Genomic DNA, 11,558 nt, shown 5'->3' with positions numbered 1-11,558 from the left:
CTACTATTTACTAACGGGTTAGGCCCAACTATTAGTAGGTAGTCTAGAACTCCGGTTAGGTCCCCACTCACCCTTCACCGCTATAGCTGGGGACTTCTTTCAACCTCCATAGACTTTGCGCATTAGTGGAGACACACACGCAGAATGAGAGGGGACCGATATCACGATTTAGCCCTAGAACGTAGTAGAAGCAGAACCTAGACCACTGTTAAACATCTAGGGCCTACATTGAACGGTTTTCCAGGATAAGCTATATCCTAGGGCCTAGGTCCGGTTCTCATTGCGGTATTACAGACCTAACGTTAGGCCTACAGTGCAGTGGTATGAACTCTACATGGACTACAAGCATAGCATCATGCACACAGAGATGATCACTGTAAAGTATGTAGAGGGAGACGTCTGGTCGAGTTTAGACCACGGTTAGAGATCGACGTATATAAAGCTGTGCTATAATTAACTCTATTTTAACTGGGGGGGGGGGGGGTCAAATTGACCCCCTTCTCGACATTTCACCCCACGATTCCGCAACGCGCAAAGATTTTGCCGCGTCATTTCATGACTTTTTTTCATTGAAGTCTCCCGCATATTTTGAGACCAAATTTGCGACGTCCGGGTACACCGTTTTGAAGTTACGCAATGTTTTGCATATGCATGTCAACCTGAAAACAGCTCAAATTCATGATTTCTGAGCAAATCCTATGCAAATTGTGGTTTGTTTGGTTTTTTTTTTTTGTTTAATTGATATAAATTAGATATTTCAACTTTTAACCATTGAAATTAATCAATTCTAATGTAGATAAGCTTGAAAAAGTGCCTGCAACAAATTTTTGAAAAAAAAAACAAACAATGGAAAACAAAAGATCGAAAAAACAGTAAAATACATGAAAAATTAACAAAACAATAAAAAAACAAAAGAAACTGATTTTGACTGCGCTATTTTTTAAAAAGAAAATTGTTTGATGTGTCTTGAGGAACTCTGACACAAATATTTAGCAATCCTTCAGTCTTTTTGTTGGAGTTATATGTAAAAATATAATTTCATGCATAAATTTGCATAATTAATTTATTCAAAAATATAAAATCAACATTTTTTCTATTGTATGACCGTGTAATCTTGTAGTTGACATCCGGCTCTATTTTCAGGCAAAATTTTGCGGCGATCGCGCGATCGGCGGCCGAGATCTGAAGGGGGGGTCAAATTGACCCCCCCCCCCCCCCCCCCCCGTAAAAACTTGGTCTCCAATAGCCCAGTTGAAATAGGGTTAATGCAATAGACTAGAAGCGTCTAGAAACTCTACATTGCTATTGAGTCGACAGCCGAATCACTGACACTGTGTTGCCAGAAGGTGATCTCGATTGATACGGTAATAAAAAAAAAAATGGTGAAATTTGGTGATTTATATAATTGTGATGACCTATGTAGTAAAAAGGACTTTTATTTGCCACCACATTCGAGCATCCACACAGCTGGGAGAATACCATAGTGCTATTGCACTCCCACGTCATGTGTGGCAATCATCTAAGTAAGAAATATGATGCATGCACTGTTAAGTGTTAGTCCACTGTGACATCACACTTCTAGCTGAAGATCAACGTGCTCACACATCATGGAGATCGATCCCCCTTTTAGCAGACGACAACGGGTACTATATTTGAACATTGTTTTTTATGAAAGTTACAGGTGACCTTAGGCATTGAAATTTGGCAGAGATCATCTTCGGGTCTTTCTAAATATGCTGATCGATGTAGCTAAAAAGTAATTTCTAGCTTTTCTATTGATGCACACTTAGTATTTGTGTCGGACAAAACGGAACTGCATATTGTCTTGTGGAGATGAGTTCTAAATCCATTTCTGAACATTGTGTTTTCATGCTTTCCTCCAGATAAAAAGACGTAACATGACAGTTCTTCGGGAGTGATGGTGATATAAAGGAACTCGGTATAGGGGTCATCATTTGGAGAACGAAGACAGATTGATAGCTGTACAGTCTCTGTCACACCACGAGGGTGCAGATCACCAGATTGAAGAAGTACATGTAACAGATGTGGCCAACGACTAGCCATTGAATGCAGGGTTGACGAATGCTGGAAACACCGGGCCAACATCAGCGAAGGAGCCTCTGAGATATGGACTTCCATTGCACTAACCCTGCTGTAAGCTATTCTGTTGTTTTCCACGATGATTAATGAAGGGAGACTAGTTTGAAATTGATTCACATTTATTTTACATTCTAGAGTCTCAGTAATTACATAAGAGGCTACATTAAGAGACTGAAAGCTTTGTTGGTTTTGTTTTGTTTGAAGAAATGATTTTCAAGTATTAATTATTCTTCATGGAGCAGTTTTGGAGCTGTCCTTCTCTCTGAAAATGAAAGCCTTGAGAGGTTAGTACTCGTATTTAAGAAAAATGTGTACTTGCTGTATCGACAGAAGTGAAAACCATGTTATGGTCAGTCTTGAGTTGTGTAAGTAGAGCTGAACGTTGCTTATGGCAAATATGTATATTAAATGATTTGCACTTCAAGTTTATAATGTAAACTGGAGGGACCTATTATCCTCATGCCATAATTTGTATGATTTGTAAAACCTTTAAATTTTACTTGTTTGCCCAGGAATTCAACACACACATCACTCCAAGGGGGAGGAGATACTTCAATAGCTGATGGAAGGAGTTCTGACTGCTCCAAGGAGACACCTGCTTATCCAGATCATCGTAGCATATTTCTTGTTGATAATGGAAGCAGAAAACTGTACAGCGTAAGTTCAATTGTTTGAATACTGGTCTGGAAAACCAGTTTCCCATTGTCATGTCTTGTACTATACATTTCCATGCAATATAGCACCATCTTATTTGCCTGTTCACTTTTGTTTTTGTCTTCTCAAATATAGAGAATAACAGTCTAAAATGTGCCCCCCCCCAAAAAAAAAAAATAAAAAAAAAATGAAGGGACCGGTAAGTATAACGTTGTAAATGAAGTGATGGTTATAGATTTAAAAATAAAGACTGATATACTTGTATGAAACATGTAAACAGAGTGTACCTACAAGACTCCGCGCTGACTTATTTTCTTGATAGCCCCATTGGGCCACATGTAAATGATAATAGTCCTAATACTTATGATATAATTATAATAATGATGAATTAAAAAAAAATGGAAATTGATTTGCCATAAAGTTCGATGGATAATCACATCTTGTATTTTTCTACTAACTGTGCACATCCACACTTAACCCATCTGCATGAAATTTTCATTTGTATTAACTGATATTTGGTGTAAGAAGCACATGAATAAATGTACTTGAAACAGCGGTACTGAATAGCAATAGAAATTAATGCCAAGAAAAAATAACATGAAAATAGTTCAGCCCCTTAAAAGATTGAAATGAGGGTCAATTTTTTGATGTTATATATTTGCTTCGTAGAATATGATTAACATTCTTCTTGCTTCCTTTTTAAATTCAGATACCCAAGTAGTGAGCAAAAGACGCGTTGAAGCCAAGGCAGTTGCGATGCAGTACCCCACTTTGTGAGACACCACACAAGGTGCACAAGGATATGTAAGTTTATACTCATAAGTTTATGTGATCAACAACTTTTTAGCCCTCTTTAGCAGAAAGCTTAAGTGACATACATGGTATCTTATTCATCTAGCTTGCAAAAACTTGAACATTTTCAACTTTTCTCCAGAGATAGTGGACAGAATTCAACCATACTAGGAGTTGATCATCCTTGTTTAGTTAGGGGGCAAGGACCCAAAGTTGTTCAGGATATGGTCATGAGCCCCCCCCCAAAAAAAAAAAAAAAAAAATGGCCTTTACAGGGAAATTAATTGCATCTATGTCTTAATTAAATCATTGGGCAAATATACAGGCAATGTGGGGGCTTTTGATAATCTTTGATGTACATGTTCATAGATGTCTAATAAATTTTGTGTGCAGATTGGTCTGATTCCATGACTTAGGTTGGATGTACATAAACTCCAACGTAACGTAATGTAACGTAAGCTCCAACATGCCAGTTGCGCCGTTCATTTATTATAAACCTATTCTCGTTTTCTTCCATAAGAATGCCTCTACATGTATTTCTACTGCTATCAGATCTTCATCAGTTATAGTCAACTCTGTGCCAAAGTGAAATTTGTTGAGACTCGAGAAAAAGCTTTGACCTACAATGCATTCTTATATTTCAGGAGTACCTGTATGACAAGGATCTCGGGATTCATTGAGTATCGTTTGGAGACCTTGAGGAGCTATGACACCACTCATCAACTCAGGCAGAGAGAGAGTAGTTGCAGCTCCCACCAAGCCCCTGACTGAACACAATTCCAACGTTAGATTAGAAGCCCAACGAGAAGAGACAGCTACCATCGGTGTATAGGCCTACGTACATATCCTTGCTTTTTCCTCTTTTGAGATACATTAAATGCTCCTCTGAAGTTGGAACTTACATTCTTGTTGAAGAGTCAGCCTCATCAGGCTTATCTGTAGTTGAACGTGAAGCTGTTACCAGGACATACTGCAGCACTTCAACACTAAAAGTAGAACAGGGCTCGTCGATGGAAAGAGTTTGTTTTGAAACTTCAAGCTGCCCTGAAAACAACCTTATTATAGGGAAGATTTTATTTTCCCAAACAACTGGCAGTATTCACCAAATATTGTGATGACACAAAACGATCCAAATTCTGTATGTTCATCCATGCTTCCTTCCATGTGTCCATCTGTTACAGTTTCAGTAACTTTTTTGAACTTCAATCGTAACCAAACTTGGATAATAGGTGCACTATGGTAACTTTCCCCTTATGACACACTTTGAAGTCACATGACAGGGTCAAAGCCTCAAAAGTCAAAAAACAAGGTCATTTGAGGTATAACTGTTAGTTTATTTTGGTTAACTGTTTCAAATTTTGTCAATTAGTGCTAGTTGATATTTAATTTGAATATTAGATGATCAAATATCAGTAACACAATAAACTGCCTTTAGTCAGAAACTGGCTTTCTGGTGAAAAAAAAAAATGATCTATTTTTAGGACAGAGACTGGTCGATCCATGTACTGTTTTCAAAATGTGGTCTTAACAACTGCTAGTGAAGTGGGTAATGTTCATTGTGTCTATTTTAAACTCAACTGAGCCAAAGGCTTGAGTGAGCTATTGCGATCGATCGCTTTTTGTTCGTCATGCGTCGTGCATAGACTTTTACATTTTCATCTTCTTCTCAAGAACTGGTGGGCGGATATCAACCAAACTTGGTGGGGATCATTCTTAGGGGGTAGGGACCAAAAGTTGTTCATGTGGAGCATGTGGCCCAGGGGGACAGCCCCAAGGGGAAAAAGGGGGTAATCTTTAAAAATCTTCTTCTCCAGACCCCAAAACAATGCAGTTAATATGTTATGTGTAGATCTATACATTTACCTATAAAGAATATAGTTTGTTCATGGAAAGACCCAAGTTTTGGTGGTGGGGGCCAAGGGGAAAAAACACATGTCCATCTTCTTCAAACCGGAGTCCAGATTTCAGTCAAACTTGGTTGGGATCATCCTTAGTGGGTAGGGTCCCAAGGTTGTTCATGTTGAGCATGTGGTCGAGGGGGGGGGGGGGGGGGGGGGGGGGGGGCAAGGGAAGATGGGAGAAACTTTTGTGCTCCAGATCCAAAAGCATTATAGGCAAGATATGGTGTATGTGGATATCTTTATAGGTGAAGAATATACGTTCATGACAATGCCTCAATACCTATGATAACCTCCTTGGAGCTCGGGGGGGGGGGGGGGGGGGGCAGAGGATAGGGCCCCCAAGAGAGGAAAAAAAAATCTTGCTCTCCAGACCCGAAAGCATTACAGTCAAGATACGTTTTAAGTAGATACCTTAAAGATAAAGAATATTCATGAAATGTTGTTCATGACAATACCTCGGAAAACCCCTTTGGACAGACTGTTTTGTGTACTAACATCGGTCTTGTACTAGTCTGATTTCATACCTTGATACCACCTTCAGAAATGCATCCTTTCTGTACAAAATGGCATGATATAAAAAGAAAGTCAAAATCTGAAATTTTTAGAGAATTTGTTCCGTTTGTTGTATTTTTAGATCAGATTAATACATTACATGTACCTACATTTGTATTGGATCGTGTTACATCACTGCAAGCCTCATTACATCTTATTCTTATGGACAGTAATGTGTTTGTGTGTGAAAGTTTAGGAAATATACTCTGTAATAACGAAATTGTATAGGAACCACACACATTATCTCAATGAGTTATTACTATATGCCTATGTTATAATCATTTGTAAGAAAGCAACCAGAGTCAGATTTCTCTAATTAAATTCCAAAATACATGTACTGTACATTTAGTACACAATCCTTGGGAATGAATTTCTGCTTTAGTTTCAGACTTTGCCTTGCGGCTACTCCTTGACACAGATTTCGAGTTGTATAGCCACATATAATTTATAGTTCTTAATACACTGTACAATAAAACATGCGTTATGAAGCTGAAATAATGAGAAGGATGAGAAAGACTCAAATCAAGTTTGTAGCCCATATTATACCAAAATTATGAATTATAATAAATTTGCTCTCATAGTGTTAAGTTGACTTGGTCATATGATTAAAGCTTTTGTGACTTGATATGAGATAATTATCATTGAGAAATTTATAATGCATTTGGAGTTGGATTATTATACCTGTCCTAGCTGTAAGAAAAAACCAAAATGAACTGCCTAGTTCCTAGTATAGCAAAGTTATTCACATAATTAAAAAAATCGCTCCCATAGACTTTATGTGTACCGTTTCTCTCCCCTCTCCCCCTCACCTCCCCCGCACCTTCATCGTTTTTTTTAATTCTATCACTTGCCGTGTCACAATTTCATGTGCTTAATGAGCTCATATAACAATGAATCATAACATTTTTTTTTTTTTTTTGGTCCACCCTTTTGGGTTGCAAGTTCACAACACATGGCCATTTACGGGTTCAATTTTATATAAATGTTGTATATAAGGAGATATGCAGTTGTAGAGCTCGACTCTTGATTTATTTCATGCTTCCCATTGTGCATTGAGTGTTTTTATGTAACCCTGTATATTCATATGTTTATTCAATGCTGCAATTCAATTTCTTTTCAATTATGTAAGATTCATTTGTGATATTCATGATGCCTACATTAATTTGCTGCATTCGTTGGATGAATAAAATTTGAGATTTTTAACCTGATATTATTGCTTTTGTTTTAATGTATTTTCGTCACAGTTACATTATCTGCATACATGTAATTTCATTTTAGATTCATCTCCGAGACCTTGACTAGCTTTCGCTTGTCACGCATGCTGCACTAGGTTCGGTGAAAGCTAGTCAAAAGGGCCAGACCAGCAATAAGCTAGTCTAGCTGTTTGTACTAGCTCTATGTTAGTGTAACTTGACACCATCTACACTAGTTTAAAGCTAGTCGTTTTCTAGTCAAGCAGCAATGACTAGCCTTACTCAGCATAGTCCAGCATCCATTACAAGTCTCATGCTAGTCCAGCAGTCATGACTAGCATGGAAATCCAAAGCTAGTAACTTAGTTCAGCAGACATGACTAGCTTTGTGCTAGTCCAGCACTCTTTGACTATCTTTTGCCTAACTAGTCCAGCAATCACTACTAACATGATGAGTAGTTTTATGCTCATTACTAGCTTGATTTCCCTAGTCCAGCAGTGTTAACTAACATCATGACTAGCATTATGCAAGTCCAGAAGTCATTACTTGCCTTGGCTTACCAAGTCCAGTAGTCATTACTAACTTCACGGTAGTCCAATAAGCAAGTCAAGCTAGCATTACTAGAATAACACTAGTCCAGGGTGACACCATCTGGACTAGCTTCTTATTAGTCCTGCCTACCAATTTAGGTTGTGTGTGTAAGATGGTAAAAAATGCATGCATTCATGTTCTATTAATGTACAATGTATGAACTTTCCAAACATTCAACAGCGATTATCTCAAAATAACTATTGTGTGGGTTAGCACTATAATTATTGCACCGAACCCCTCAATAGTGTAACTTTATACGCAATACGGTCCGTGTCTCTTAGTGGCTTCACGCTCCGTTCCTGGGCTCCCATAGAAACCTGTGTTAAATGCAGCATATTTCATATATCATAAAAAATCAATCGATTCATAGAGGTTTTTTTTTTTATTTATTTTTTTATCGAAGCAGATAAAGGGAAATTTTCTCTACTTTCAAGCAAACAACATAAGATTATTTTGGGATGTTTTCGAGCTCTAAAAAAATTTAAGAGCCTCCATACGAGACTAGTCATCCAGTCACTCTCAAAAACGATAAAAAATAGCAAATTACCTCATAATATCAATAAAATTCATTAAAAATACAAAAACCCTGATTCATTCAATTCCTTCATAGCCTGCAGAAGCTCCTGTCCTAAAGCAATGTCAAACACCACCAAAGGTGGCAATTTTCCACTTGACTGATTTAGAAAATAAAAATAAAATGATTTTATTTTTTTTGTGTGTAAAAAATAACGTAGCCCTCTTTGTGTTTCGCAGTGCGCCACCAACGTTACCAAACATCCGTAAGATCGCGTCTCGACTCAATCAAGATGGCAGCCCCCACGACTCACCGTAAACTGTCTGCTCTCTCGATATTAAAGGGTGTATCAGCATTCGTAATGTTTCGTTTTCCATTTCTGTCTGCACTTACTCTGACAATGTTATGTTCGGAGCGTGAGCAGGACCACAGGTATTTAAAAAATGGTCAATTTGCATTGCTTTTATGATTAATAGTCTACTTCCTGTCGACGCCTTTGAAACAACGTGGTCCCGGACGCGATTTTTTTTCCGTAACCCTAACGCGTCGAAATTGCCCATTGTGTCACTTGAGCAAAGACTATCAGTGTACAAGTTGGTTTTTGTACGCATGTGCGTGGACTTCAGTTAGGCGTTGAGTTCGTACTGTTACACAGTATACAGAGTACCATTGGCATGGTCGTCTGCTAACCATTGAGTTCGTACTGTTACACAGTATACAGAGTACCATTGGCATGGTCGTCTGCTATTTAACCACAGAATCAGATTACAATGTGAGAATGGGACGCCGTCCTTCAAGTAGAAACATAACGGGTTTGTGTATGGGTATGTGTGTGTGTGTATGTGTGTGTGTGTGTGTGTGTGTGTGTGTGCGTGTGTGTGTGTGTGTGTGTGTGTTTCCACGTCACATGTCATCGCCATCGCGTTCGGCTTTGCCTTAGGTGGTATTTCTGTAGTTTTGTTAGCCGTCTGCTGACACTTTTCCTGTGTCTCGCGAGACTTGCGTTACTAGGATGCATGCAAACTCGACGTCGTCATCAATATCTTGCAAAAAGTAAATTGGAAATCTAATTGAAGCTTGGAATAAATCATAATCAAAGTATTATGTATACGTATCATAGCGACACGTAGCGGTATATAGGTTAGTGAAGGAACCTTCTTTGTCAAATTTGTAATCTGCTATTTACATGTAGATTAACGTCTGTATATCTGTCCATTTTACTCATGTTTGTATTCCCATATACACTATAATCTTGTATATCTTTTGTGTCATGTGTAATCTTTGAGTATTGTATTCACTGGTTTGTTATATTGTTATTTATACTCTTTGTTTGCTACTCTCATACCCCGAGAGGAGGTCGAAAGAGTCAATAAAATTCACAAAATTCACAAATATTTAGGTCTGCAGCGATTGCTATTGTTAAAGGGTGTGTACAGTTCTGGTCGAGGTGTAAATTTAGCTTTTAACATTTTGCGAGATATTCAGAAACCACTCCATGAGATGTCAAAGAGCATACAGTTCTAAGGGGTATCAAAAGTTTATTCGATGAAAATCGGTTTTGAAATGGCTCAGATATCCAAAATCAAGGTGAAACAAAGAGATCCTAATAAAGTTGTGGCATGTCGCCTTTTATTATTAGCACTTTTTTGGATATCTCAGCCATTTGAAAATCAATTTTCATCAAATAAACGTTGAATCCTTCTTAGAATTACATGCTCTTTCATATTTCATAAGAGGCTTTTCATTATTTCACTTAGGAATGTTCAAAACATGACTCCCTACCTCAACCAGTACTGTACAGTCCCTTTAACATTGATCATGTTTATTAAGCCCCACAAAATCAGATTCGAAGAGGGCATTTGGTCTTGGGTAACATTGATGAACTCCTAGGTTAATTTGGGTTTATCCTCCAACTTCACAATGATTCACAAAGGCGTAGTATAGGCTCCTTTTTAGTTCAAGTTCATATATATCAACGTATATGATTACATTCTCATGCAATAACATCCATGATGAAGATGGGGGAGGGAAGAGAAACTGCGGGAGGGGGGGGGAGCTAGTAATCATCGATTTTGATCGATGAAATCTCTCTATAAATATTTTAACTTAATCAGCTTTAAAAAGGCATTTTGGATCGGCATTTAAAAATCAAAAGATGTGCTATTTCCATCAAAATCAATTCATTTTCCCAGTCCATACATGTGCAAAATTGCTCTAGTATCACGGTTTGAATGGCTCTATCAATGATTTTTTGATGTTCACTTTATCATTGCCAACCCTATAGTCCTTCTCATCACTTTCCATCGTCACCTCTACCATCACGACCATCATTGAAGGAAACCAAAACCCAAAAAGAAATGTGAATTGAGTGAAAGCAGCAACATTAGTAGAACACAATGTCATGCAGTGAAAGTTTAAGGAAAATCGGGCAATCGATGCAAAAGTTATGAATTTTTTAAGTTTGGATGTTGGAACCACTGGATGCATGACATGCATAGAATATGTGATTGTTGATTGTTGTATACTAGTATACTAGTAACTGAAAATAGTGTTGACTTTGATATAGTCAAAAAAATCTCCTCTTCATGGCCACATGTTAATCAATACATTCATCTGTGAGGTGTTCCAAGCATATCAAAGAATGTTTGGCCACACACAGCTTGGCATTCCGCATGATACGAATCTGGCTGCTCTCATGATTAAGCACCCCCTTCTCTCCAGGCAATTCTGACTTGCTTTAATAAAACCTTTTTATGGTCTAATATTCAAGAGAGAAAACTGTTGACAGACACTCGTATGTAATTTGTTTTCTTTCCCTCATTTTTTGTTTTTGTTTTTGTTTTTGTTTTTGTTTGTTTGTTGTTTTTTTTTTTGGGGGGGGGAATGATACAAATAGCAGCTAAATAGTAGAATCTTCCAATGGTCATCCATGCTCTTGGGATGAAGATCATGTCTCCATGTTGTGATTAAGCTACCACATGACTTTGTCACCCCTTTGATTAGCATTGATGCAGTACAATATGCATGTGCTCAAATTTATTGCATCCATCTTCTTTTGAGTAGGGGGAAGAATCTTTAAAAAAGATACAACAAAATTGATGGGAATCATTGATCCCTAGGGTTACGGGACCCAGAGTTATTTTGTACATTTTCACCTTTATGTAATTGATGTACTGTACTTTAAAAAACTTGTGCGTAGAAGCTCAAGTGGTTCAACTTCTTTTTCCATGAACCATCTGCAGCCCATCATTGATAAATCCA

At 37.8% G+C, this 11,558-nt stretch overlaps 1 long non-coding RNA gene across 1 annotated transcript; it reads left to right on the top strand.

Moving 5' to 3' along the window:
* The first annotated feature begins 1,937 nt into the window (after positions 1-1,937).
* Positions 1,938-4,457, top strand: LOC139719888 (uncharacterized). Its single transcript, XR_011710127.1, has 4 exons — positions 1,938-2,154; positions 2,613-2,757; positions 3,464-3,558; positions 4,191-4,457. It is a non-coding gene; the product is annotated as an uncharacterized lncRNA (long non-coding RNA).
* The last annotated feature ends 7,101 nt before the right edge of the window (positions 4,458-11,558 follow it).

Source organism: Diadema antillarum, unplaced genomic scaffold (genome assembly GCF_040938485.1).
Source record: "Diadema antillarum isolate AM-2024a unplaced genomic scaffold, OU_Dant_1.0 scf00000116, whole genome shotgun sequence".
Classification (NCBI taxonomy): domain Eukaryota; kingdom Metazoa; phylum Echinodermata; class Echinoidea; order Diadematoida; family Diadematidae; genus Diadema; species Diadema antillarum.
This window is presented reverse-complemented; position numbering and strand designations above follow the sequence as displayed.